Consider the following 27,073-nt stretch of genomic DNA (forward strand, 5'->3'; position numbering starts at 1 on the left):
CGGCCCCTCCTCACCCCAGGCACCCAGAACAAAGGTGGCCCACATTGGGTATTGCTGCTTTTCGTGAAGTATTGCATGGTTAGTATCAGGTGGCTAATATTTTGAGAACTTCATGGTAAATAACTCCTTTTATAGCTTTTAGAACCAATAATATTGGTCAGGACCGAAAACACCACTATTCTTCTGCATTTAGCTGCCTGGCTACCAACGCTCATCTTCAGGTCCATGGATCTCCTTTAGCCCATGCCCCCACCTGAGATCCCTGATTCCAGGGCAAGACTTGGGAACCAAAAACAGCTCAGGCAAAAAATGGTTAGTCCAGCCCCACACACTTCCACCCCACACTCTAGCTCTCTCTTTCTGTTCATCTACATTCTCTCTCCTACTCCTCTTCTCTCCTCTGCCTGTTCTTCATCTCTGACCACTTACTCTCTCTCCATCCTCCCCCCCCCCTCTCTTTCTCTTGAAGCCCCCTGTGCTTGCAGGAATTAATCTTGGGGAGCTGGAGTAAGTAACAGAGGCACCACCAGTGACCATGGGCTTTTAAAACTGGACGACAAATGACCCCAGCCTACTGTGGAAATGGACAGTTGAATAAGGGCCAGTCCAGCCCTGCCTGAGTCCCCTCCCAGCCCTAAAGCTCCTACTTATTCATATGGATCCTCACCTTCCAAATGGAAATGGACAAATGGAGGCTCATGCTTTCCTTCAGATATGGCTTCTGTTCATTCTCAGGGACCTCAGTACCTTCATCATAATAGGCATTGAGTCTCTCTGTCATCATCTGTTGGTCCTAAGACTACCCACTCACCTTCAGAACGCTTAAGCTGGTCTGTACTCTCTGGCGCCCTGATGCTGCTGATGAAATTCATCCCTGTTGCTCCTGCTTACACTAAGATCCCACAACTGCCCGCTCTCACATTCCCTTGTGATCCTGCTCACCACCCACTCCCCTTACATCTCTGTTCACCCTTAGGCTCGGTATTTCTTGCTCACTCTTACTGGAAGCTCTTCCCCTTACTAGGGTCAGTGAAGACCATGTTCTCCATGAGATTCCTAAAGGCTTCTGTTTATTCTCAACTTTCCTGAAACTCTGCAAACACTGTAATCCTGATATCCCCTCTCAGCTCAAGATCTCCAAAGCTCCTGCTCACACCTAAGCCCCACAGGCTCCCTCCCACTCCTAGGCTCCCAGCAAAGGTCCTGCTCTATTTAGGTCATACAAGGCTCCATCCTGCACCCAAGTCTTCAAGTGTACAGCCTAAATCTTAGTTCCAAGACACTTCTGCTCACCCTGTGCAGCTGGACGTCTCCTAACACCTCTCACTATCAGGTTCCTGAAGTTCCTGTTCACCCTGCAGAACACTGAACTTCCTGGTCTCACACACAGGTCCCCAAACTCCTGCCTATCCTGTTTACTCAAAGACTCTTTGTGGTCTCCAGGTATACCCTTATTCACTTTCCAGGTCTTTTCGGAAATGTTGTCTCACTGAATGAGGCATTTCTGCTCATTCACAAGTGCAGCAGAGCTGCAGGACCTCACACTCTCTGTCCTCCGCGACTGTGATCTGCCTCTTCCCCTTGGCCGCCTGCATTCAAGCGCTTCCCAAGATTCCTATTCAGGTCAGTGGAGCCACTGACAGTGGCCATATTCAAGCCTTGCCATATTCCCATTTCAAGGTCTGAAGCAAGTGTCAGGGTGCACTTAGCAAACTGCACAAACCCAGTACATACAAACAGACATACTAGGCTGCATCTAGTATGTCCTGAGTAAAGTTGCTGACCAGGACAAGTGGATTACATTATTGAACAAGCCTGCAAAATCAGTGAATGATTTAAGTACTTGATGCAGACGTTTGTGTGTTAATTTTAGGGCACAGTTTAGAATCTGGCAGGGTCAACTTAGCCTTTCATTGTTTCAAGGCTGCTGAAATGGTTGTGATTTTATTGGAAAATGAGAAGATTAATTTCAGTTTGTGGTGTGCATTATGTAAATGATCAATATTTATGTCAACTGTAGAAGCCTGCAGCCACGGTACCAGTAGGCAAACCATTAGCAAGAAAGAAGTGCGGCCAAATGTTAACGGCTTTCCCCATTGCTCTCCATGAAAAGAGTAATTAACAGGGGCGGCTCCTCCGTTAGGGTGAAGGAGTGTTACCCCTCCTCCCGCCAGCAGCCACAGCAGTAAAACCTTTAAAAGAAAACAATAATAAACTTTGTTTATTGTCATTTTCTCTTAAAGGGTAGGGGGCCTGGGGGTGACGAGCAGTGAGGGGGAGTGGACTGCACTCCCCCTCAGAGCACATGTATGTTTGGCTGGCAACACACACATAGGCAGTAGGCTCTCTCAGCCCGGCAACGCAGTTGCCGCGCTGTAGAGAGCATGCACAGGCTTCCAGTCTGCCTGGGAGTGCCCTGGCTGGGCACTCCCAGCCAATCCTGGCTCTACTCTGAGCAGCGTCAGGATTGGTTGCAGGGCAGGATGGGAGCCTGTGTCTGCCTGCAGCTGAGGAGCAGCGCGGCAGCAGAGAGGGTAAGTGTTTTTTATTTTATTTAATACATTTAGGGCCAGATGTAGCAAACTGTTTGCGACTCGCAAACGGCGAAAATCGCCGTTTGCGACTCGCAAATGCGTGTTTGCTATGCAGAAATGCATTTTGCAAGTCAGAACCGACTCGCAAAATGCATTTCCGAGTCGCAAATAGGAAGGGGTGTTCCCTTCCTATTTGCGAGTCGCAGTGGTATGCAATTCCATTTGCGACCGCGTATGCGGTCGCAAATGGAGTCGCAGTTACCATCCACTTGAAGTGGATGGTAACCCACTTGCAAACGGGAAGGGGTCCCCATGGGACCCCTTCCCCTTTGTGACTGGACCCAAAATTATTTTTTCAGAGCAGGCAGTGGTCCAAGGGACCACTACCTGCCCTGAAAAAATCAGAAACTAAAGGTTTCGGTTTTTTTTTCTAAGTGCAGCTCGTTTTCCTTTAAAGAAAACGGGCTACACTTGGAAAAAAAAAACTGCTTTATTTAAAAGCAGTCACGGACATGGAGGTCTGCTGTTCCCAGCAGGCCTCCATCCCTGTGAGTGCCCAGAGTCGCTATAGGGGCGCAAATTGCGACCCACCTCATTAAGATTAATGAGGTGGGTCTTTGCGACCCCATAGCGACTCGCAGAAGGTGTCTGAGACACCTTTCTGCATAGCAAATTGCGACTTGCAATTTGCGAGTCGCACGGACTCGCAAATTGCAAGTCGCAATTTGCTATTTTCCTACATCTGGCCCTTAATGTTTATTCCCTCCCCCTCCGCTCCCTACTGCCCTGCCCCTTCCACACCATGCAAGCCATTCCTGGTAATTACCATAATTGTACTTATGGAAGTTATTTAGGGATGGCCAGGGGTCACAGCTGTGATCCTGGCTTGTCCCTTGTGACCCTTGGCACTGGCTTTGTGACCCCAGGCCCTAGAGGTAGCAAAATCAGTGCCAAAAGCACAGGGGCGACTCCCTATTCCATATTTGTAGGCCATTTTACTTCATATTAGTAGTGAGTAATAGTCGATAATTCACCATTAGTGTAATAAAACATGGAGCACACCAAGCTAGCACGAAACATTTGCTGGTATCGGCAGTAAGTAAAAATATTTTTAAATGTATGTTGCGTGTGCTTGCAGGTGAGAGTGTTTATGTGAGAAAGTAGCATGCATGTGCAAGCATGTGTCTGTATTTGTAAGCATGGGATTGTGAGTGAGAGTCAGTGACAGGTAGTGAGTGAGACTGTGAAATTGAGGCCCAAATTTACTATTCTTTGATGCACAATAACGCTGCACCAAACAAAAGGTGCTGCCTTGCACAAAGGGGGAGAAAAAAAGGCACCATCTCTACTAAGAGCAGGGATGTAACTTTGGGGGAGGCTTTATGGGGTGTGAACCCCCAAAATAAATGTATTTTCTGATAAATAGTTGGGTGCTGGTGCTTTCAGTCAGCTATGGTGAAATGTCTGTCAGATTTTACCCAGTATGTTTGCATACACACAGACAAGAAAGCACACACACACACACACACTCTCCTCTCTCTCTCTCTCTCTCTCTCTCTCTCACTCTGTCTCTCTCTCTTGCTCTCTCTCTGTTTTGAAAGTCCTCAAAATGTTAGTTATTTTACAAAATATTGTGTTTTCTCTCACTTAGTAGTCCTACCAATCCACATAATTCTCCCTTTCCACTGCCCCCAACCCCCTGCTTGTCCTATAGTGTATTTTATCATTATGTGCAGCATGATTGTTGGGAAATCTGAAGCTCCCCCCAATCCCCCACCAGCCTTACTGATCAAGCTACACCACTGACTAAGATAGAGTGCATTGTGTCTCTCCCTGTGTGGTGGTGCACTTTTGGCAGCCACGCACCAACGTACACATCCTTGTGCCATAGTGCAAGGGTGTTTGGGTTCTCTGAAGCATACGCATTGTACTGGAAGGGATACATTCCAGTACAAAAACTAAGCTTTAATGCTTTTCCAACTTTGCGTGTGTGCTGCACACAAAGTTGGAAAAACAAGGAGAAATGAAAACTGTTTTCCTCATTATGCCTGCTTTGAGCACTCGTAAGATTTTGGAACAAATTCTTCTACACCAATGTTTGTAGATAGCAGTTTGTGTCAAAACCCATGCACTACACCACTTGACGCAAAGTAGTGCATAGGGCAAATCTTTTGTTACTTTGGGATTATATCTAATGCAAACCAAGATTTAAATTGGTTAGTAAATCCCACTCTAACACTTTGCACCAGGTTTGTGTCACAAAAGTGATGCAAATATGGTGCAAAGCAGTAAAGCTCCGTCTGAGTCTCAGTAAGTATTAGTAATTGTGAGTGAGAATAAGAGCAAATGCAAGCCTGTGAGTGCTATTGAATAAGAATGAGCATACGGCAGGGTGATGGTCGGGTAATGTGACATGCCTTCCTTGAAAAAATCTGAGACAAGGGGCATATGGTGTCACTTCCTGTGATGCCACTAAGGTCAAAGGGTATGTGATGTCACTTCTGCCACTCCTGGCCTGTTGGTGAATTGACATCCATGACTGTGCTCCCTGTACTTCCTTACCATAGTCTGCTCTAAAGTATCCTTTAAAATTGTATAAAACACATTACACAGCAAGCTTTGAATATGTGTTTTTCTGTATTTTCAAGCAGAAGGAAAAGGTTAATTTTTAGGCCTCGTCTACCAGACAGCCAAGTTGTCTGATTGCCAAAGAACCTATTGTGGGCCTGACAAGAACTTAAAGTGAGCTTATAGCACGCTCATTACTTACCATTGGTTGGCTTTATTGCTTCTCTCATAGACTTGCTTCTTATGCAATGGCTTGCCTTTCTTTTGTTGTGTTTGTTCTTCTCCTGAAGCCCAGTCTTTATACAATGCCTTTAACTGGCTGACCTATATCCTTCCAGTACTCACTTTAGGAAACAACCTTTTTATTTTTGGTTAAGCACTCCTTGCAAAATACCTGCCCCAGTGCTCCGTGTTGCTCTCTCACTTATGTGCAGATCGCTTTCTCTCATGTGCTTCTCCCCCAAAACCACTGTGTTCCATGTTGTACTCTAAGTTGCTCTATTCCTCATGCGCTTTGCTCTCTCCCCATGTTGCTCTCTCATGCGTCTACCGTGCGCTCTTTCATGTGCTTCTCCCCCACCAAACTTTCAGATGCTCCATGTTGTTCTCATCCTCGTGTGCTTCTCCCCTGCCCGCTATGTTATTCACTCCTTCATGTGTCACTTTTCACATCCTTCCCCCACCTGCACCTCCCACCCACTCTGCTATTGCCTACCCCTCTGTCTTTATTGGGTTTATTTTGTGCATTTGCACTAAAGAATCATTGTGTCTGCCTCTTGGATTGCTAAATAAAAGGATGGAAATTAAACCAGCTTCATTCTCTAGGTGCACGCATTCCTGGTGATGCATGCGCGCACCTATAGAAGGACACGACCGGTAACAACAGTTGCATCATTGCACCTTTTTCCTTATTTTCTTTTTGCTGATGCTGTGCAGCATTGGCAAAAGCATTTTGGTTTTGCAGATGCTACACAGCATCAGCAAGTGGCATTGGCAAATCCAATTGGCCAAAAGATTAAGGTGGTCATTCCGACCTCGGCGGTCTTTTCTTCAGACCGCCGAGCCCGGGGGAGACAGAATACCGCCATTGCCGGCGGTATTCATGCCTCCCTATTCCGACATTTCCGCTGGGCCAGCGGAAATGGCACATCAACATTGCCGCCGGCTCGTAATAGAGCCGGCGGCAATGTTGATGTGCAGTGGGTGCAGTAGCACCCGTCGCACATTTCACTGCCCGAAATTCGGGCAGTGAAATGCGCGATGGGGCTATGCCTGGGGCCCCTGCACTGCCCATGCCAAGTGCATGGGCAGTGCAGGGGCCACCAGGGGTACCCCCAGTCCCCTTACCGCCAGCCTTTCAATGGCGGTGTTTACCGCCACGGACAGGCTGGCGGTCGGGGACTCATAATCCCCAGGGCAGCGGTGCTTGCACCGCTGCCCTGGGGATTATGCCCGCCAGGCAGAAGCCTGGCGGGAAAGTGGAGGGGCCGGCGGTCTGACCGTGGCTTTTCCGCCACGGTCAGAATTGCTGACGGAACACCGCCAGCCTGTTGGCGGTGTTACCGCCAACATACCGCCGGCCGCCTGGGTCGGAATGACCCCCTAAATCTTTTGGTTTTGTCAGTGTTTGTTAGCTCGTTCTATCATGAAAAAGAAGAGAAGAATGTATGTGCCCTTTAGGACAAGTAGACATTAAACTCTTTATTGTCAGTGGCTGTGACTATATATCATCAAGCTGCTTTGCCTCCTAAACCTCCACTCCCTTTTTGCCTTAACAGTTATGAGATAATTACTGAACTCGCCTGTAATGCTAGCGTAATGAATGCCTGTTGTAGAAGACCTCCTTTAATTCTGCACTCCTTATACCCCGTGTATAAACTCTGGAACCCCGTGGCACTGCACCTGCTGCACCATTGATAGCTACGCCCCTGTATGCTGTGCAGTTTCGGAATAAAAAGAGGAAAGCATGTCATGACACCCACATAGTGCATACGTGTCATGATGTTCGTGGTGCTGCATCATTTGGTAGGTGCATGCATATGAGATGACATATGCATGCATGCATCACACACCCACTTACTCAAATGGATGACCCTTTTTTTGTTTACCAATCCAAGATGGCAGAGCGCCACTTGGATTGGTAAATGAAAAAAAACATTTTTACCAGCATCTAAGAGCTTTATTAAAAGTAGAGAAGTCAGCAGCAAATAATAGCTACTGGTCCCCCCCCCCCAATCTTATTTTTATTGTTACAGTGAGAGGTGGGGGAGCAACGAAGGAGCAGGTGGTAGAGAAGAAAAGGGAAATGGGCATGGAGAGTGTTTGGCGCGTCAGACCTTAGTAAGTAAACTTACAAGGGCACTCAAATAGGTCGATGAACCTTTTGACTTGCATTTAAGATGTTCCCACCATATATCCAGTACGTACAGATCAATAACCAATCAATAACTTTAATAATCAATGATAATCAATAGCATTAGTAGTCAATTGGAGTCAGTAATTGTCACGCACTGTGACCTTTCAGTCCTGAATTCCACACCTTTAGGTAAAAGTTAGAATATTTATTTCCCTATATTAACAATGCGAATGTCACGTAAAATAATCTCAAAATCAAGCGATAAACATACAAAAACAACACTAGTTGTCCAAAGCGTCTAAAGAAGCTTTATCTAATGAAGGCTTGAGCCACTACACATTCTAAAGTTACAATGCAAATTAATAACAAGAACAATTGTGCAAACAATATCACATACATTTAAATTCACCAAAGAAAAGACATTGATTGTTACTCCATATAGCGAACTTTCATTAGTGAGGATCCTAACTAACACCAGACTAGCATCAGCATGTTGGGCTTCATGCAAAAAAAATTTAGTCAACACATATTTGGAAAAACATCTAACTATGGCTCCATCAAATAGCACGCTTGATACAAAAGCAAATATACATAGCAAACAATTTCATCGTCAATATACCTATCCTCAGTACGGATCAGCAAGCTGTGACAGTCTTTGTCATCAAGACATCAATTCGGTCAGCAAGGCATCAGGATTCAGCATCAAAGTTCAGAAAACGCAAAGTCTTTAAGCAGTTCGAAGGAATAGAGGTAGACCCTCAAGAAGAATGGGGAGAATGGCGCATCTCCTCATGGTGCAGTCCGGCTAAGTTAGATTTCCTAAAACTACATCCCAAGTCCCTATTGGTCAAGGGATCGCATATTCACACTTTGTCCAATAAAACTAAAACTTCAAATCTACTCTTCTACTAGTACACGGTTCACATGTCAATGCTTGTCTCCTCTTCTCCCGTTCTCATCATCTTGCTCATTAGGTAACAATATTGTTGCAGCTTATACTCCGGTCAGTATGGTCATTGTTCTCTCCTGAGAAAGTCAGTCTTCCACATGTTACATGTACAAAGTTACATTTAGCAAGAACAGCATCTTCTAGCGAGCAGTTCTCATGAGAAAGACTTTTAGCTACGAGCACATTTGGTCAGCACAGTGGAAATCACAATTTAATTCTCTAAGCAGACATTTCATTAAACGCCTAATAAATACAGTTTGACATGAGGTCATGCAACTAGGCCAAGACCTCCGCTAAATTAAGGCCTACAAATAAAGCTAATTATAAAGCTAAGATATAATGTATAACCCTTAATATGACATATTACTACATTAATCAAACAAAAGCTCAACATTTCATATTAATATGTACACTTCGTGAACATTGGCAGCCACTCACTGGGTCATGTTTTAAAATGCGTGCATTATTTTTCTCTAAATTAATAAATGTTCTACTCAAATCAATCATTCAGAATACATGGATATTTATTAATATTTCTATTGAAAAACCTGCACTAGCAATTCCTCCTCTGATGGCTAAATGTGTCTTCACGCTACACTATCACTCACAAATTTTTGCATCAGCTAAAATTCTGTCATTTCAACCCCTTCAAATCTTTGTTCCCTTTTTGAATTTTCCCTAAACAATTTTTCTGTTTTGTTTTCTTCCCTTCTCTGATTATTCTTCACTTTTTTCAATTTAATCCCTTTAGACAATTTACATGCTCCCCGTATTTCAATTAGACAAACCACAATAATTAATATTCTTTGTATTATTTTCAATAAAATTCCATTCCCGATGTTGCTGAGCCAATTTCCCACTGAAGCAAAACCTTTACCAATTTTCTCCCAAACACCTGGTTCTTTCAATTCTTTCAAATTAGCACTTTCATTAGTCAGATTAGTAAGTAAGCTTCTAATTTCAGGAATGAATGAACAACAATGCCTAGAGTTAATCATTTTACAAACTCCACCATCCTTCGCTAAGAGAATGTCTAAAGCAAGGCGATTTTGAAGAGTCATAGCTCTTTCAGCAGCTAGTTCAGTATCTATTACGAGTATGGCTCCTGAAAAATTTGCCAGCATGTTATCCATAACAGTAGACAACTTTTGAATCTTTATTGAATTCAGACCAACCCCTACTGAGGTTATTATTGCTCCAAATATATATCCTACTATACCAGAAGTAGACTCTCTCCTCTTTCTAATATGATGTAATTCAGTCACTTTCGGAAATGTATTTAAATCGTCTTGTTGAAATATCTTTGGGAAAACTATCCCTGAATAACATGTCCCATACCATCTTCTTGGAAGACGGTAATAAGCATTAGGACCACAGATGTAATATATCCCAGGAATCGCTGGATCCTGTCCATTCAACATAAACGTCCATTTACTCTGAAACAAAAACACATGTCTGCATTCACTCGTTCCCACAAATAAAGTGTCAGTGCATGAGTTAGGCCTATAAATACACAAAGCTTCCATACGTGTTACGCATCTAAAGCTAATTTCCCTGGTGTTTTAATTGCACTACAAGCATAATCATTTGTGTATGTCCTTTTTCACTAAACCTTTTTCTAACTTCTCCTTCAACGCCTTTCGCCTGTCATCGGTGTGATCTAAGAAGCTCTTTTCTAAATGTGTAAGCAAGCATGTTAGGTTATTGTTGTGAGCATAGGCTGTGCCAAAAGTTAATGTAGGCTCAAAGAAACCTCTAACTAATACTATATCATTATCCTTTGCTATTCTACTCATATGCCTAATTATAGGCACAAACGAAAAGACTACGTCATAATTAGAATAGAAATACTATATGTACTCTTGGATATAGAATCTTTTTAGTAACAGACTACACATTATCCCACGAGTAAGAGGCAAACTATGATAAGTAACTCCTTCTTCGACTGATGAAGGAATCTGCGTACACACATAACAATTCTTTGCATCCATCGTCTTAACTTACTCACTCAGCAAGCGATAGAAGACATTAGAAGAAAGTTCGCCTTGGGCATTTCTACCTACATGCAAATATTTCTCATCTAATCTAAACTTCTCCATTGCTGTTAATACAGTAGTTGTCTCAAAAGTGGAAGTATGGTTGGCTCTATTCTCATCAAGAACAGTCATACTCACAATCAATATCACAAACAATATCATGCACACAATTGCCAAACCAATACTTATGTATTTAGGCCAAACCAATACTTATGTATTTAAAGCACCTATCCTTCCTACCCTGCTGGCTAATGTTACTCATTATCTGTAAAGAATCAGAAAGCAGAAGAGAAATTTTAGAAAAATGCAGCAAAATCAAAAAACAAAAAATCTTCTTTCAGCAGTTATTTATAGCTTTCAGTGTCACTTCCAGGATCCTTTGTCAAAAATCGGTAAGCAGCTTGTCAAAATCAGGTTTCAAAGTCAAATCAGGTTATCACACTCTTTCAACAGTCTCTTTCTCTTGGCACTTTTCTCAGATTGTTTCAATAGTTCAGTTCATTAGCTTCCTTCAAGTACCAAAATATTGACCTGGAATGTCTCGATCAAAACAAAAAGACAAAAATTATTTCTGCCATTCACTTGTAGTTGCATACGCCCATTCAGGACCTGCGTATCATCGACTTGCTATTCTCTTTCTTTTCAACTTTCAATCACCATTCAATTCTCCTTCACTTAGATCTCTCTTTATTGTGTCTACTTTTTCCTCGATTGTTAACTCAACAGCTGCTTCCTTTCTCTTTGCTTGTGACTCCGCCCACTTATCTCCTTTTAGTGGACCTTTCATCAATGTTAATTTCAGTGTTGAACTTGAAACTTCTCCTTGCTTTGTGGTGTTTTCTCTTGACGGACCTGCAACTGGTTCAGGAGGAGTCAGATCACAATGACTTTGACCCACCTCATCTCCTTCCCCCTCGGGGTTTGGCAATTGCGCTGTTTGTCTCTCAAAATTATCTGCTTCTGGGAAAGCCCTCCTCTGACTAGGCTCTCCTGCTGCCTCAATTGAGATAGGCTTTCTATCACCCTCCTGGAGGTCTCCTCCTTTATCTCTCACAGGAGTGACTGAACCTTCCTCAATGGGCTCAGATCCGGTCTCAGTTCCTCTTTATTCTTCTTCCGGCCCTGGGACTTGTTTTGCTGTTGTTGGCACTCTCAACAAATCCTCTTCATTGTCCAAAGGACGTATGGCTGGCGTGCATCCAGTTCAGAGCTTCAGCGCACTTCACAGCTGTGGTAGTTGTCAGAACTACCTGGAAAGGACCCTTCCAACGAGGCTCCAAACATGTTTTTCTCACATGTTTCTGGATCTCAACCCAGTCACCGGCTCTCAGGTTGTGCCTTGGGTCATAAATCAGTGGCAGTGTGGTGGCTTCCACCTGTTGAGAGAAAGAGTGAACCACATCAGCCAGACCTTTGCAGTAGTCCAACACCATATCATCTGTAATGTTGACAAGTGCATTTGCAGGCCCCGCTGGCAACCTCATGGCTCGGCCCATGAGGATCTCATGCAGCGACAATCCTGTCTTCCTGTCGGGTGTGTTTCTCATTGTCATCAGAACTACAGGCATTGCGTCGGGCCATTTCAGATTCGTGGACGCACACATCTTTGCAACTCTTGACTTCAGGGTACCATTCATCTGCCCACTAGTCCTGATGCTTCAGGGTGGTAACTACAATGCAACTTCTGCTCAATGTTCAATGCTTCACACAGTCATTTAATTACTTCATTGTTGAAGTGACTTCCCCAATCTGATTCTAAAGAGATCGGAAACCCAAAACGTAGTATCAGTTCCCTAAGCAGTAATTTCGCTACTGTGAGACTGGCATTTCTTCATGTAGGGTATGCTTCAATCCAGTGACTAAAGATGCACAAAATCACCAACACATATCAAAAACTTCTACACACACTGGCATCCCAATAAAATCCATCTGTATTCTGCTGAATGGACCACCTGCTCTTCCAATGTGGTTCAAATTAACCACTGTCCCTTTTCCCGTGTTCATTTGTTGTCAAATGATGCAACGATGGCAAACTGCTTCAGCAACCTGTCTAAACTTTGGATTGATCCAATCATGCTTGAACAAACGAATCAGGGCATCCCTCCCAACATTTGCTCGACCATGATAATACCTAGTCATTTGAGACAACAGACTATTAGGCAAGACCAATTGACCCTCTTCTGAAACCCACAATTCATCTTGTCGCTGTACACATTTCATTTTGCTCCATGAAAGTTTTTCCTCCCTGTCAACATTATTCTGTAACATTTTCAATTCCTCCAATGTATCTATCACTCTCAATGCAAAACTTTGGACAAAAGTCATCTTCTTCAGGTAACAGTTCCCACTTATCTTTGAACAACATACCGTTCAATGCGCAAAACCTTGTGACTTGATCCGCATATCCATTTCCCATTGACACAAAGTCTTGTGACTTTAGATGTGCACTGCATTTCACCACGGAAATCTTTTCAGACATTTGGATAGCATGCAACAGTTCCTTAATTCTCTCATCAATTCTCACTGGTGAACCAGAAGAGGTCATGAAACGTCTCTGTGACTACAACTGGCCAAAATCATCGACTATTCCAAATCCATACTAGCTATCCGTATAGATGGCAACTTTTAGCTGAGAAGAAACTTGGCACGCTCTAGTAAGGACTACCAGTTCTGCTACTTGTGCAGAATATGCTCCTCGAAGCCAAGAAGCTGCAAGGATACCAGTAATTGTGCACACGGCATATCCTGCTCTCAGTGTCCCTGTACAGTCTCTTAGACAAGAACCATCAACAAAGATAATTTGGTAATTTTCTTCCAATGGGGTGTCTCTAATGTCAGGCCTTGGTTTTGTGCATAAATAAGTTACTTCAAGACAGTCATGCTCAATGTCCTCCAATTTATCAAATTAATTTTTTTTATTTGGAAGTAAGGTTGCAGGGTTCAGCACTATACATCTTTTCAATGACACATTTGGTGACCCTAGAATATTTGTTTCGTATCTGGTCAACCTTGCACCTGTTAGGTATTGAGTTTTCAACTTTGTAAGTAGGATCTCAATGGAGTGAGGGGCCATATTAGTTAAGGGATGTCCTATCACAATACCTTCACACTGAGTGAGGCTCTGTCCAACCGCTGCAACTGCACTCAAACAACCTGGTAAGGCTGCTGCAACTGGGTCCAAAGTAGTTGAAAAATATGCTACTGGGCGGTTTACACCTCCATAGACCTGCATCGAGACAAACAAAGAACATGCATCACGCTCATGACAAAACAATGTGAAAGGTTTAGTGTAGTCAGATATACCCAAAGCTGGAGCTTTGCACAGACTCTTTCTTAATTCAGTAAATGTTTTTATTCCAGCCTGGTCTAACACTACAGGATCTGTAACTTCTTTATGAGTCAGCTTCTGCAATGGTCTTGAAATGACTGAAAAATTGGGAATCCATTGGCGACAATAGCCTGACATCTCTTTGTGTGGTCGGGGTATTCATCTGCAATATGGTTGCGACCCTTTCTCTGGATATCTTTCTCGACCCCTTCTCAATCTGGAGGCCTGTGTATTTGACTTCTTTCTGACAGTATTCCAATTTAAGTGGAGACACTTTATGACCATTCTTTCCCACATGGTTCAGTAAGGAAATTGTATCATACATGCACTCATCCCTTGTTTTGGACGCAATCCTCAAGTCATCAATGTACTGTAACAAGGTCAATAGAAAATGCAATTCCAGCGACTCCAAATTCTTTTTCAAGATCTGATTGAATATGGAAGGTGACTCTGAATACCCTTGAGGAATTTTACACCAGGAGTAAACTTGGTTAAAAAATGTGAAACAAAAGAGAAATTGGCTGTTATCTTGAAGAGGTACAGAAAAGAAGGCTTGCAACAAATCAGTGACAGTGAATTACTCAGCATCACATGGAATTTGAAATATTATCACTGCTGGATTGGGTACCATGGGGCAACATTTGATCACAATGTCATCTCTTTTTCTCAAATCCTGGACAATTCAAACTTTCCCACAGGACATTTTCAAACCCATTAATGGTAAATTACATGGGCTGCTCAACATTTCCTTCAGAACCCCTTGTTTTACAAATTCTGCAATTATTTGGGCAACCTTCATAAGGACATCTTGTGACATATGGTACTGGGGAATTTGGTGAAAAATTGCATTTGGCTTCACAGAAACTCTAACTGGCTCAACTCCCTTTATCAGACCTATCTCTTTCCCTGTCATATCCCACACTTCCTCTTTAAGCGTTCCCTGTAAATCAGGATAAAGCTCTTTCACTATGAACACTGGGAAAAAATCAATCAGCAGGTATTCTTCATTTGTAGTTTCACATTCTGTCTCAGGAGCTGAATCATCTTCATCATCACTATTTGTCAATATCTCGATTCCGTCATTTGAACAAGTAATCTAGTATCTTGTTTTGCACAGCAAGTCTCTTCCCAATGGGGATACCGGACTTGAATCACAGACTACAAATTTGTGCAAGCCCTGAAAGTTGCCAATTTTAACCTGTACTGGATCTGTAATTGGGTTGGGTAACTACTGATTCGCCACTCCCACGATCTGGACTGTTTTTCCTGAAAGGCGAAAATTTGGAACTTCTGCACTTCTTACTGTAGAGTGTGTAGCTCCTGTGTCAACCAAGAATGAAACTCTGTGACCAATGACTTTTCCTTTCACATAGGGACCTTTCTGATCCACTTGTATGGAAGCTGCAAGCACACACTCTTCTTCATCCGAAACTTCACTCACCCAATCATCGCTTATTCCATTTTCACTGTGTAGTGGGAATTGGTAAACTGTGTTATTACTTTGACTGGACCTTTGACCTGTGACCTGTTGAGAAATGATCAACTGCTGCTGTTCCTTTGGGCCTTGAGATATTTGGATTTGCTCTCTAGGTACCATAGGAACCTGCTGTTACATTGGCTACAACTGTGTCACCTGTACACGTGGCATTTGCACGGATTGAAAATTCTGCATTTGATTCACATTATTTTGAAAATATGGATTAGGACCGCTCATTCTCGGTCCTCCCATGTTCTGGAACGAATTGAATTAGTTTGCTGATCGACACCTTCCTGCACCATCATTGGACACTCCTGTTTCCAATGTCCGACCACTCCGCAAGCATGATAAGGTAAAAATGTCTTCATTGCCTGCGCATCATTCTGAACTACTACAGTACCTAAGTCTGGATCGCGATTCACATTACCTCTGTGACCACTACCTCTCATCTGATTTTGAAATACCATATTTCCCTGCTGCAGCTGTGGTAGCTGTTGTGGAAAATGTCCTTGCATGCCTGTCTGTGCAGCTTTAATCTGCATCACCATCGCCTTCTCTTTCAGCTTTCTTTGCTTCAACTCAGTCTCATCACTACAATATTTTGCATACTGCAACACCTCATCAATCGGTTTTGCTTGCCAGCAAATCAAATGACTCCTAATCATCTGGCTAACTTCAGGGTTAAATCCTTTCACAAATCTGAACACAAAATGAATCATGTCTTTTGGTTCAATTGTCTCTGTACCACTGTAATGCTTAAACGCCTGCAACAATCTCATAATATGCATGTATTGACTCTTTTGCTTCCTGAGCTGTCCTGTCAATTCTCTGCCAGTCAATGCTCTTGTGCGAAATTCTCGTTTTCAAAAATTCAATCACCTTATAGAAATATTTCATTACCTCAGGAGACGGCGCAACTGTAACATGATCTCTCTTTGGTTCTTTTGTCTGCCAGTCTATATTCCTCTTACACTCCATCCACAGATCAGCTGGAACCACTATCTCTAATAAAGTATTCAAGACCTCCTACAGGAACATTGCAAGTTTCACAAACCTGTCTGTCTGCTGGTACCATTCTATTGGCTTCTCTCTCAATTCTAGATAATCATTTGTAAACGACAGAATGTCACTTCTGCTCCAAGGAACATGAACAAAATTCCCTCCTGGAATCTCTCTCATTAGTAACATTTTCACCGGATCCCTGTCCTGCTGCACATTTGCAGTTAACTCTGCAGAATCCCTTTTCCTCTTATCTCTTTTCTTTATCAATCTGCCTTCCCACTTGTCTAGTGTTCCCCATGTCTGGGCACTTTAAAGTAATTCCCTAAGGTCTGCCTTCATTCCAGCGGATCTCATGTGTTCAAAGTCTTTAGTCTCAAAATCTAACCTGTAAATCCTTTTCAAATGTTTCATTTTCTCTATTTCTATGCCATACTCTTCTGCCAGGTCTGCTAACTTTTGGTACACATTGCTCACTTCCCTCATAATCTTCGGGTACAGATATCTCAATTCTGCTTCTGGGTAGGACTCTAACCTGTTCACACCGGTAGTTCCCTCAATGAGCTCACCCGCGTCCATGCTTAGTCTAGCGCAGTTCAAGTACTCCTCTCCCTTAGGGGCACTCTGCAGGGTATTCATCTTGTCTAGCCATTCGGTCAACTGCTGGGCTGTCAACCCCGGCAGCGAAATGTTGCTGGCTTGAACAGGTGGTACCTGTTGCACAACTGTATTTGGAGTCTGTGGTGTCAATAATTTCAGGCCCTTACTAATGTTTGATCCTATCACAGTATCCGGAGGAACTCCGAACAGACTAAGATCTAACAAGGATCTGTACCACGTCAAAAGTCTGTCCCACAGAAGAGACTACTCGAATGTTCTCATTAAGTCCTCCCCTTATTACATTCTGATTCAGGACTCCCTGTTCTCTTACACTGGGTTTCTCTTGCATAAATAATGGCACAGTCGGACCTATAGTAATAGGTACAGATACCGCATCCGGACTTGGGCTGATGCTCAAGTTCTGCGGTTGTGTCGCTCCCATATTTTGGCTGATCAGTACAGACATATTTGTCTGGGTCCCTGTCATCGGATAGTATCTTGGCATTCCCTGTGGCTGCACCTGCAGCAGTAAGAGTGGGATTGGCTCTGTCTGTACCAACAATGGTCTCACGAAAAGCTGTTCTGTAGGCACAATTAGGTTTGTGGCAGTTTCCACAATAGGCACATCAGGGTAAATTCTTTGGACAATCGGCTGTGGCACCTGATTTTGAACTACTGGAGTAGTAGTAGGTGTGTTAAGACTACTCTGCATCGGGCTCTGTGTCGGGTTGGTATTAACCTGCACCAGACCCGCTGTCCCATTAACCTGTGTCAGAGCTGAAGGATCAGCACTGGTACTTGGACCACTCTCATGTGCTGCATATGGTGGTGGACGATTTCTCCATAACTGTAAAATAAATTAATTGTCGTCTGATTCTTCTTCCACTGTCAAAGACTTTCTAGCCTCCCTGCTCTCGGAAGGGCTCTTATTAGTCTTTATAGTAGCTTTACTTCCTTCTTTCTCACTGTCCTGCGTGATCACTGGAAACAACTTGATCCTCTATAAAGTCTCGGTTCTCCAAAATTTCTGAGCATGATCCCATCTAGCCTCTGCTATTGTCTTCTCTGCCTTTCTCATTCTCCTCTCAAATTTCTGTTGCTGTTGCTGTCTGGCTATTAGCTCCCAAATCGCTAATGCCTCACATTGTGCTGGTCTCAAAGGGGGTTTCAGATCATACAGCACCCTCCTCAAATGCTCTAAGCTCCTCAAATTGAATGTTCCATTAGCAGGAAACGCTAAGCTCCCATATTTCTCTGTCGCTTTGCACCATTGCTTTAGCCAAAGACATGGCGCAACACCCTTCTCTTCCATTACAATGTAAGCTGGCATACCTTCTGGCAGTGTAATTTCCCCTATGCTCATTGTAATCTAAAATCTCCCCTTAAAGCACTCTTCAAAACTTTGAAAAATTTAGGCCCTCATTTCAGCCGACCTCCAATATTGGACTGGCAGTCGGCCACCTATGTGGCCAGAAACCTTCCGGCCGCATTTGGACATCCCCGCTGGGCTGTAACATTGCGGCTGGCGGCAATGTGGCAGTGCGGCGGGAGCAGCAGCACCCGTTGCGCTTTCCACTGTCTGCCAAGCAGACAGTGGAAATCGTGATGGGACTGTGCCTGGGGCCCCCTGCACTGCCCATGCCAAGTGCATGGGCCCCCAGGGGCACCCCGAGTCCCCTTACCACCAGCCTTTCCATGGCGGTGTTCACCGCCATAGAAAGGCTGGCGGTAAGGGGAGTCGAAATCCCCAGGGCAGCGCTGCTGGCAGTGCTGCTCTGGCGTATTACGACCGCCGGGACCACCATGGCGGTATTACACCGGTCCCGGCGGTGGTCAAAATATGCTGTGTAGTACCGCCAGCCTGTTGGCGGTACTACTGTCACATTTCCCCTGACGGTCACCGTCCCCCAGGGTTGAAATGAGGGCCTTAATCTTTTCAACCGTTATGTTATTCAAAATCAAATCGGAAAATGACTTTTAATCCTAGAATTCTATTCACCCACCTTCTCAAAAAATTGCGCCTCACAGAGGGCTGCCAATCCATGCGCGACCCTTCTCACTAACCAACCCATCCCAGCACGGCTCCAATGAAGTCACATTCACACGTACTGCGGCTGACAAAGTCTTGCGTCTTGTCCTCCCAAACTTCAATTCACACTAAACTATTGCAAAATATTGCGAGCACTGAACAAGATCAAAACCAAATTTGCTGGTTTATTGCAGGAAAGGTAACGCAGTCACTTCAGAAACTTTAAGGATTTTTCACTGATGGCTCTCGCTCTTGCAGCTACTCTGTCTTTCTCAGTCTCCCTGATTTGCAAGCAAAATTTGACTCACAAATTTCACTCTCAACTGATCAGCGGCTCTGTCCTGGTGCACATAGGACTCTCCAGATCTCAGTAAAAAATTTCTTTCTCTCACTTTGGCTCACACTCTGACTTGTTGACCACGCCCGATCGACCTATTAAACCAGACAAATTACAAAAAAATCAAGGGTGTCAAACACTTTTCAATATATTCCTGAGTCTTAGACCACGCAGGGTCCGTTCATCAACAACCACGTGGACAATTGTGAGCACAAAGCACCACACACATGTGAAGTTCGATGACTTCCCTACTCTCACACTTTGAAGTACGCACACTCCTTCTACAACTTCATTTGGAGTATGCAAACTCCCTAAACCCTCACAAACATCACAATTCACCTGCGATTTCCATAAGCTGTGCAAACGCAAAATCTACTTTATTCACGCTGTCACTAGAACGCCTAGAATGCCGGGAACACCCTCAAATGACCATTGGCGGGCTCCAAGATTCTGGGAAAGTCATTTCAGGACTTAGGGGCACATTTTCCCTCCAATTTGTATCATTGAAAAATCTATCCAAATCTCGGTGATGATAGACTCTTAACAGACAAGACCATCAAGCCACTACCATCACTGGGAACCCCCCTTTATTTCTCTGCTATCATCACTCTTTCTAAACTGTATGATAGGGCTTTTAAGGAGACAAACCTGTACCGGGCATCTATGATGGGCTCTTAAGGAGATGAACCACCAAACTGTTACTATCTCTGTGAATACCTGTTATTTCTCAGTACCATGTACCGTGCTTCTACAATGGGCTCTTAAGGAGACAAGCCTGTACCAGACATCTTAAGCAGACAAACCATCAATATCTGCTACCAAATCTGTTGGCGTGTCAGACCTTAATAAGTAAACTTACAAAGGGACGCGAATAGGTCGATGAACCTTTCGACTCGCATTTAAGATGTTCCCACCATATATCCAGTACGTGCAAATCAATAACGCTAATAATCAATGAGAATCAATAGCATTAGTTATTAATTGGAGTCAATAATTGTCACTCACCATGACCATTTAGTCATGAATAACCACACCTTTAGGTAAAAGTTTGAATATTTATTTCCCTATATTAACAATGCTAATGTCACGTAAGATAATCTCAAAATCAAATGATAAACATACAAAAACAACACTGGCTGTCCAAAATGTATAAAGAAACATAATCTAATCAAGGCTTGAGCCACTACACATTCGAAAGTTACAGTGCAAATTAACAACAAGAACAATTGCGCAAACAATATCACATACATTTAGATTCATCAAAGAAAAGACAGATTGTTACTCCATATAGCGAAGTTTCATTAGTGAGGACCCTAACTAACACCAGATTTGCATCAGCATGTTGGGCTTCATGCAAAAACAATTTAGTCAACACAAACTTTGAAAACCATCTAACTATGGCTCCCTCAAATAGCGCGGTTGGTACCTAGAAACAAAAGCAAATAGACATGGCAAACAATCTCATAGTCAATATACCTATCCTCAGTATGGATCAGCAAGCTGTGACAGTCTTCATCATCAGGACATCAGTTCAGTTAGCGAGGCATCAGGATTCTGCATCAAAGTTCAGAAAATGCAAAGTCTTTAAGCAGTTCAAAAGAAGAGAGGTAAACCCTCAAGAAGAATGGGGAGAATGGGGCATCTCCTCATGGTGCAGTCCGGCTAAGTTAGATTTCCTAAAACTACTTCCCAAGTCCCTATTGGTCAATGGATCGCATGTTCACACTTTGTCCAATAAAAGTAGAACTTCAAATCTACATTTCTACTAGTACACGGTTTGCATGTCGATGATTGGCTCCTCTTGTCCCGTTCTCATCATCCGACTAATCAGGTAACAATATTGTTGCAGCTTATACTCCAGTCAGTATGGTCATTGTTCTCTCCTGTCAGTCTTACCCATGTTACATTTACAATGTTACATTTAGCAATAACAGCATCTTCTAGCAAGCAGTTCTCATGAGAAAGACCTTTAGCTATGCGCACATTTGGTCAGCACAGTGGAAAATCACAATTGAATTCTTTAAGCAGACATTTTATTAAACGCTTAAGAAATACAGCATGACATGAGGTCGTGCAACTAGGCCAAGACCTCCGCTAAGTTAAGGCCTACAATTAATAAGCTAAGACATAATGCATAACCCTTAATATGACATATTACTAAATTAATCAAACAAAAGCTCAACAGTTCTTAATAATAAGCCATTAATAAGTACACTTCGTGAACAATGGCGGCCACTCACATGGTCATGTTTTCAAATGTGTGCATTATTTTACTCTAACTTAATAAATGTTCTACGCAAATCCATTATACAGAATGCATGAATATTCATTAATATTTTTATTAAAACACCTGGGCTAGCAAGATCAACCAGGGGGAAGCAATGGTGGATGGAAAAGAATGTATTAATGTAATGCCAAGGACAACGGAGCAACAGACAGAGTGGAGGGAGCAGCATAGAGCACGCAAGAGGCATAAAAAGCAGCATATGAGTGCTCAGGGAGGGGTATGCAGCAATTTGGTAGGGAGAAAGCTTTACACAAGGGAGAGATCCCGACAATACATGCACTCTCATGGAGTGTTTAAGCAAAAATAAAAAATTAGTTCCTTAAATGTGAGCAGCGGACGGATACAAGCCTCAGCTACAATGTAAGGAGACCATGGATCAGTGCATAAAGAGCGGCTACGTTTTAGATGTGTACACCAAATTATGTTGTACATAAGAATGCCCAGGATTTTGAAACCTGAAAGGTGCATATAACCTTAACAAATGGATTATTTGCCACAGTAAAATACCTGCATTGTTTGGGCGGCTCTAATGAACTCTAACAGGAGACAGAACTGGTAGCGAAACTTAAATGTATGTCTAAATTTCATTGTTTTGAGGACTGAGTGCGAAATAGATGTTGGGGTATAAAAGTTATGAAAATATGCCTATCCCAAGTAAAATACACATAAAAGTAGCCCATCACACAGCAGATATAGATGGCTACTGAAGCAGTTCTGGTACTCAAGTTATGGAGACATTAGAGACTCGAAGAGCAAATGGGTGCCCCAGCCTTAAAGGTCAGGGTATCTAGCAGCAGCAAAGGCAGCTCCTTCACAGTGGCAGAGGGGCGTTGCCCCCCTGACTGAGCCACCAGATGCTATTGTTTTATTTTTCATGAATTTTCATCTGCCGGCTCAGTCAGCAACGTGTACAGAGAGTGGTGGGGCTGGGCCACGGAGGTGGGGGGGTGAGAGTGCACTAAGTGCGCATGTATGTTTGGCCAGCCGTCTGAGGCCGTCCACACACACATGCACACTTAGGTTTCTCCAGCTAGGCTGTGTACACAGCCATGCTGGAGAAATAGCACAGACCCAAGGCTAGTGTCTGAGCGGCAGTCCGAGCTCCTCAGACCAAGCCTGATGCTGCTTTCATGCTATGTTTAGCATGTAAGCACCATCAGGACTGCTGGGGAGCCTGTTCAGGTGTCCCACCGAATGCGAATGCTGGGACCCACAAGAGGAGTGAGGCGGCTGGAGGCAGCGGGAAACAGGCAGCGCAACGGAAACAGTAAGTGTTTTCATTTTTTTTTTAAAACATTGTTTCCCCCGCTGTCATCCCCTGTAGCGCCCTTGACATATGCAGTGGCCACCACTGGACAGCAGTAGTGATTATCCCTCAAACACAGCTTACAATATATATATGAAATGCATCATTTTGTCTAAAAACATCAGCTTTCAATTTATGAAAAAGCACACACTTTGCTTTCAAATACAAGCAGTTTATCTTATGACAAACACTTATTCTTTCATTGGAATACCACTTTCTCATTATTTTCAAACACTGTTTGGTGCTCACACATCAGCTGTCATTTCCATCAAGTATTTGTAGAGTAGACCTAGCCAAATGGCAGCAGAGTGCTGTACATGGTCAGTAATAAAGATATATTCAACTAGTGACTGGAGAAGAGATGGGAGCAGGTGTGTACTCTTTACGCATCATAATGTAGTGTTCTTTCAAGAAGTGCACATTTCTAAATTGGAGCAGCGTTTGGGTGGTCTTGAGGGACACCAACATGTTATTCCAGAATCTTGGTACATAGATGAAGAAGGCCTATTGCTTGTTTTTTTTCTTTTTCTACACTTTTTGCTTGATCCTGATGGTGTCTCAGATGTGCATACAGGTGTTTTTGTAGGGGAAGCAGCTGGTTTTAAAAATGATGTGTCCTGGCAAGGGGAATCAGAGAAGTTCTATCTGGATGAGGATGATGTAAACAGGCCCTGGATAAGACATGCTGCAGCATGTAAGATGTCCTTATGTAGGGTGGGGGGAGGGAAGCGTGAAATCTGGGGGTCATGGAGCAGGACGTTGGCACCAGCCAGATGAGTGTGGGGCATTTTACAGCAGTTATGAATTTGATTTCTGGGCAGAACAATTTAATTTTCTTTAGTACAGAGATCTGGGGGCTTATTTACAATATCTTGGAGCAGAGCAGCACCACAAGGCTTCTTGCTGTGCTGCCCTGCATCAAAGGAAAAGGACAGGAATGCGCGTATCTATGAGATACAGTGCATTCCTGTCATCTTCCACTGCGTGGATGCACAATAGGCTGACATGCGCCAATGTAGGTACTCTTGCACCATGGTGCGAGCTGTCTACATTGTAGAAATGATTGTTTCTGTGCACCTTCCTGCACAAAACAACAGAGGGATTTCCTCCTTCTATGTGTGCTGCAGAATGCAGCACACATGGAAAGGGGGAAAAACAAGAAGAAGTAGTGAAGTTATTCCTCCTTGTTATGCCTTTCCTGGGTAGGCGTTAGCTTTTGACACACCCCCAGGTTTACAAATTCTTGTAAATCTGTGAATGCATCAAAATCTATCGGTGTTGTGTGGGAACACCCACTGCAATGCCCCTGAAATGCCTATTTGACGCAGAATAAGGCAATGCAGCACAAGTCGCTGCATTGCCTTACTCCACATCTACAAGGCCGTGAAAAGCCACACAAAATGGCTTTGCGTTGCTTTGTAGATATGAATGTGCAGCCTGCACCGCCAGTGCATCACAAAAAGTGATGCACCGGCGGCACACGCCACTTGTAAATACGCTCCCTAGTACCAGGGCTTTTTTGTTTTCTTGGAAATGTGTTCCTTGGGGGATGAGGCTGGTGTTCATGTGTGAGCCCAAGCGACTTGGCAAGTGATTAACGTTGGGGTACAATGCTATCAAGGTTCATGTCTTTAAGTTAGGTATTTGTTGCTCATTGTTTTTGGAAAATAACAGGAATTCTTTCTTGGCGGAGCTGACTTTCAGGTAGATGCTGGACATCTAAATATTGATGAGATGCAAGCTGTGGTTAAGGCATTGGATGTATGGAGTGGAGGAGGCTTCCAAGTAGTTGTGTATTATTTGCACATAGGAACCAGTTATCTGTTACAAGGAGCAAAGATGGTGGGAAACAGGGTGGAACGCTAATGGACCTACAGATTACAGGGATCTTTTCAGATGCTAAACCTGATGTGCTGCCCACAGCCTGAAGCCTGTTGTTCTACCTTCAACAAAACGAAGCAGAGATTAATGCACTGTGTAGCACCTCTTTTTTCATTACATTTACCCATTGACTGAAAACTGAAACAAAAACACACAAGTGACCTCTGGAACTTGAGCATTAGCGCTATATTTTGTATTTTTGCCTTCATAGGAGGAAATAAGTTTGTGTTTGGACTCAAACCTCTCAAACGTCGTGATTTAATTTCAAGTGCACCTTGTTTCTACTGCTATTTTAAACATTCCTTCTTAAAACTACATCTGGTTTTAGATTCAGTGTGATACGTTACTGTTGTGTTATATCAGAATCCAACCCATAACACATTCTAAAACTCCCCCTAACTGTTCCACCACTGCTACCGCTAGAGTTTCAAGGGAATAAAAGGACTCTTCCCTTAACATTGCTAGCAAGGATATCCAGGGTCTTGGGACAGAGAAGAGAAATGGCAATATCAACCACTTACACCGCCAGGCACACTCCATCAGCCGCAGGGCATAGACCAGTGGCTTGCTGTATTAGCTCCCATCTTCCTCCTCTATTACTCTTGCCATACCCTTCTTCCACTGCTTTCATGCTCCAGTGATATTCCACTGGTGCCTCGCTCACCTCATTCATTACTTTCAACCCTCCCCTTTTGGCCTCATTCTTCCACCTCAACACTCAAAACTCACAAGTTTCCCAGGCCCCAAGTGTGAATATCTCATCCAGTCACTGTTTTTGCTTTCCATTTTTAGGCATCATCTACAATAGAATCTCACTTGCAAGAGCTATTGTATGCAAAAAGGAGCTTACGGCCCACCTATTGCTTAAAGATGATTGGCCTAATTGACACACCTATTTGCTGCCTTCTAATTGGAAAGCACCTGCTGGCTTCACCTCCTCTTCATTCGGCTGGAGCATGGATCAAGCACTGATTGCTTCAGCTTAATGGCTGTCATTCAGATGTTCATGCTGTGATTGAGGCACTACTTTTTTTTCTTCTTCCTTGTTGTCGTCGTTGAACTTCTTACCATTTGTAGCTGTTTTTTATTATGGCACCCACACTTCAAAGAAACCCTTTTCTCATTTGAAATGGAGGTTTATTGTGACAATAGATGTTATCTGCTTTTATTATGATAACAGATGTTATCTTCTTCAAAATATATTTCTACTAAGGCATGGACACAGGACAATTGCTTTCTATTTGGTAAGATTTTGCTTTCACAGAATGTCTTATTTTCTTTCTTTTCACAGATTACTGATTTGCTCAGAATCACAGGGTTGTTGTGCCGATACCTCTTGTTTAGTTCATGCTGTATAGCATGGGCTTTGCAGACTTTGGCAATGATTTGTAGCAATGCTGTATAGCAGTTTGTCTGCTGTGCAGCATGGCTAAAAGCAATATTAAAAGGTTTAAAGGACTATGATACATCACGTGCGAATGAACTTTTTAAAAAATTGCCATACTTAACTTACTTATACATCCCTTGTAAAGAGGTATTACAAGTACACAGTGCCTGTAAATTAAATGCTACTAGTGTGTTATGTGGTTCCCATTTTGGTAATAGAACTGCATGTTAGGGCGGCAGCACTACTGAGCGCGGGAGACTGAGTGCACCCAACTCCATGTGGCAGCTGTCAGCCTAACCCCTGGCTAGCTCACAGTGCCTAACATGATCACCCTTCCTGTTGGGCAGAAGGGGACTACAGCAACCTAAACATGACACTCTGACTCATCAAGTAAGTTGTGGATACAGATCATACCTCTTTGATTCAGTTACTCATGCACACAAAGGTGAAATGTAGGATGCAAAATGGATTTCAATGGATTTATTGACGTAATCCCATTCAAGTATAAAAAGTATATGCTGCGATAATTAGGCAAATGAAAGGGCACAGTAACAAACATGACAGCAAGAGTGAAGAAGATGAATAACCCCATCATATTCATGTTTCTAGAGAGTCTAGGTATTTCCAACAAGAACCCTATGTCTAAATCTGAGAGCATAGTAGTTGTAACCCTCTGCCTAGCCCGACCTAAGAGAATAACCCTAAACCCATACTTGAAACAAATAGCAGGGGTCTGCCTGTGTTGCAGATGGCAATCTCTTTCAGAGACTGAAATGTTAGCTCCAACATGTTGGTCGGAAGGAAAGTGCCCCAGGATGGTCATGACTGGAATACCTTCTACCCTCCTTGGGTCTAAGTGTAGTTTATATAATTACCTGTACATCATTTGGACAGTTGGTCTGATGTAATGCTATGTCTCTGAGATAGAAGCTTGCTCCTTGTTTGGCCAAACGAGTTAGCATATAATGTACCAGCCTTGGACAAGGGGTCATTACACGT

This window comes from Pleurodeles waltl, chromosome 9, assembly GCF_031143425.1.
Source record: "Pleurodeles waltl isolate 20211129_DDA chromosome 9, aPleWal1.hap1.20221129, whole genome shotgun sequence".
NCBI classification, from domain to species: Eukaryota; Metazoa; Chordata; class Amphibia; order Caudata; family Salamandridae; genus Pleurodeles; species Pleurodeles waltl.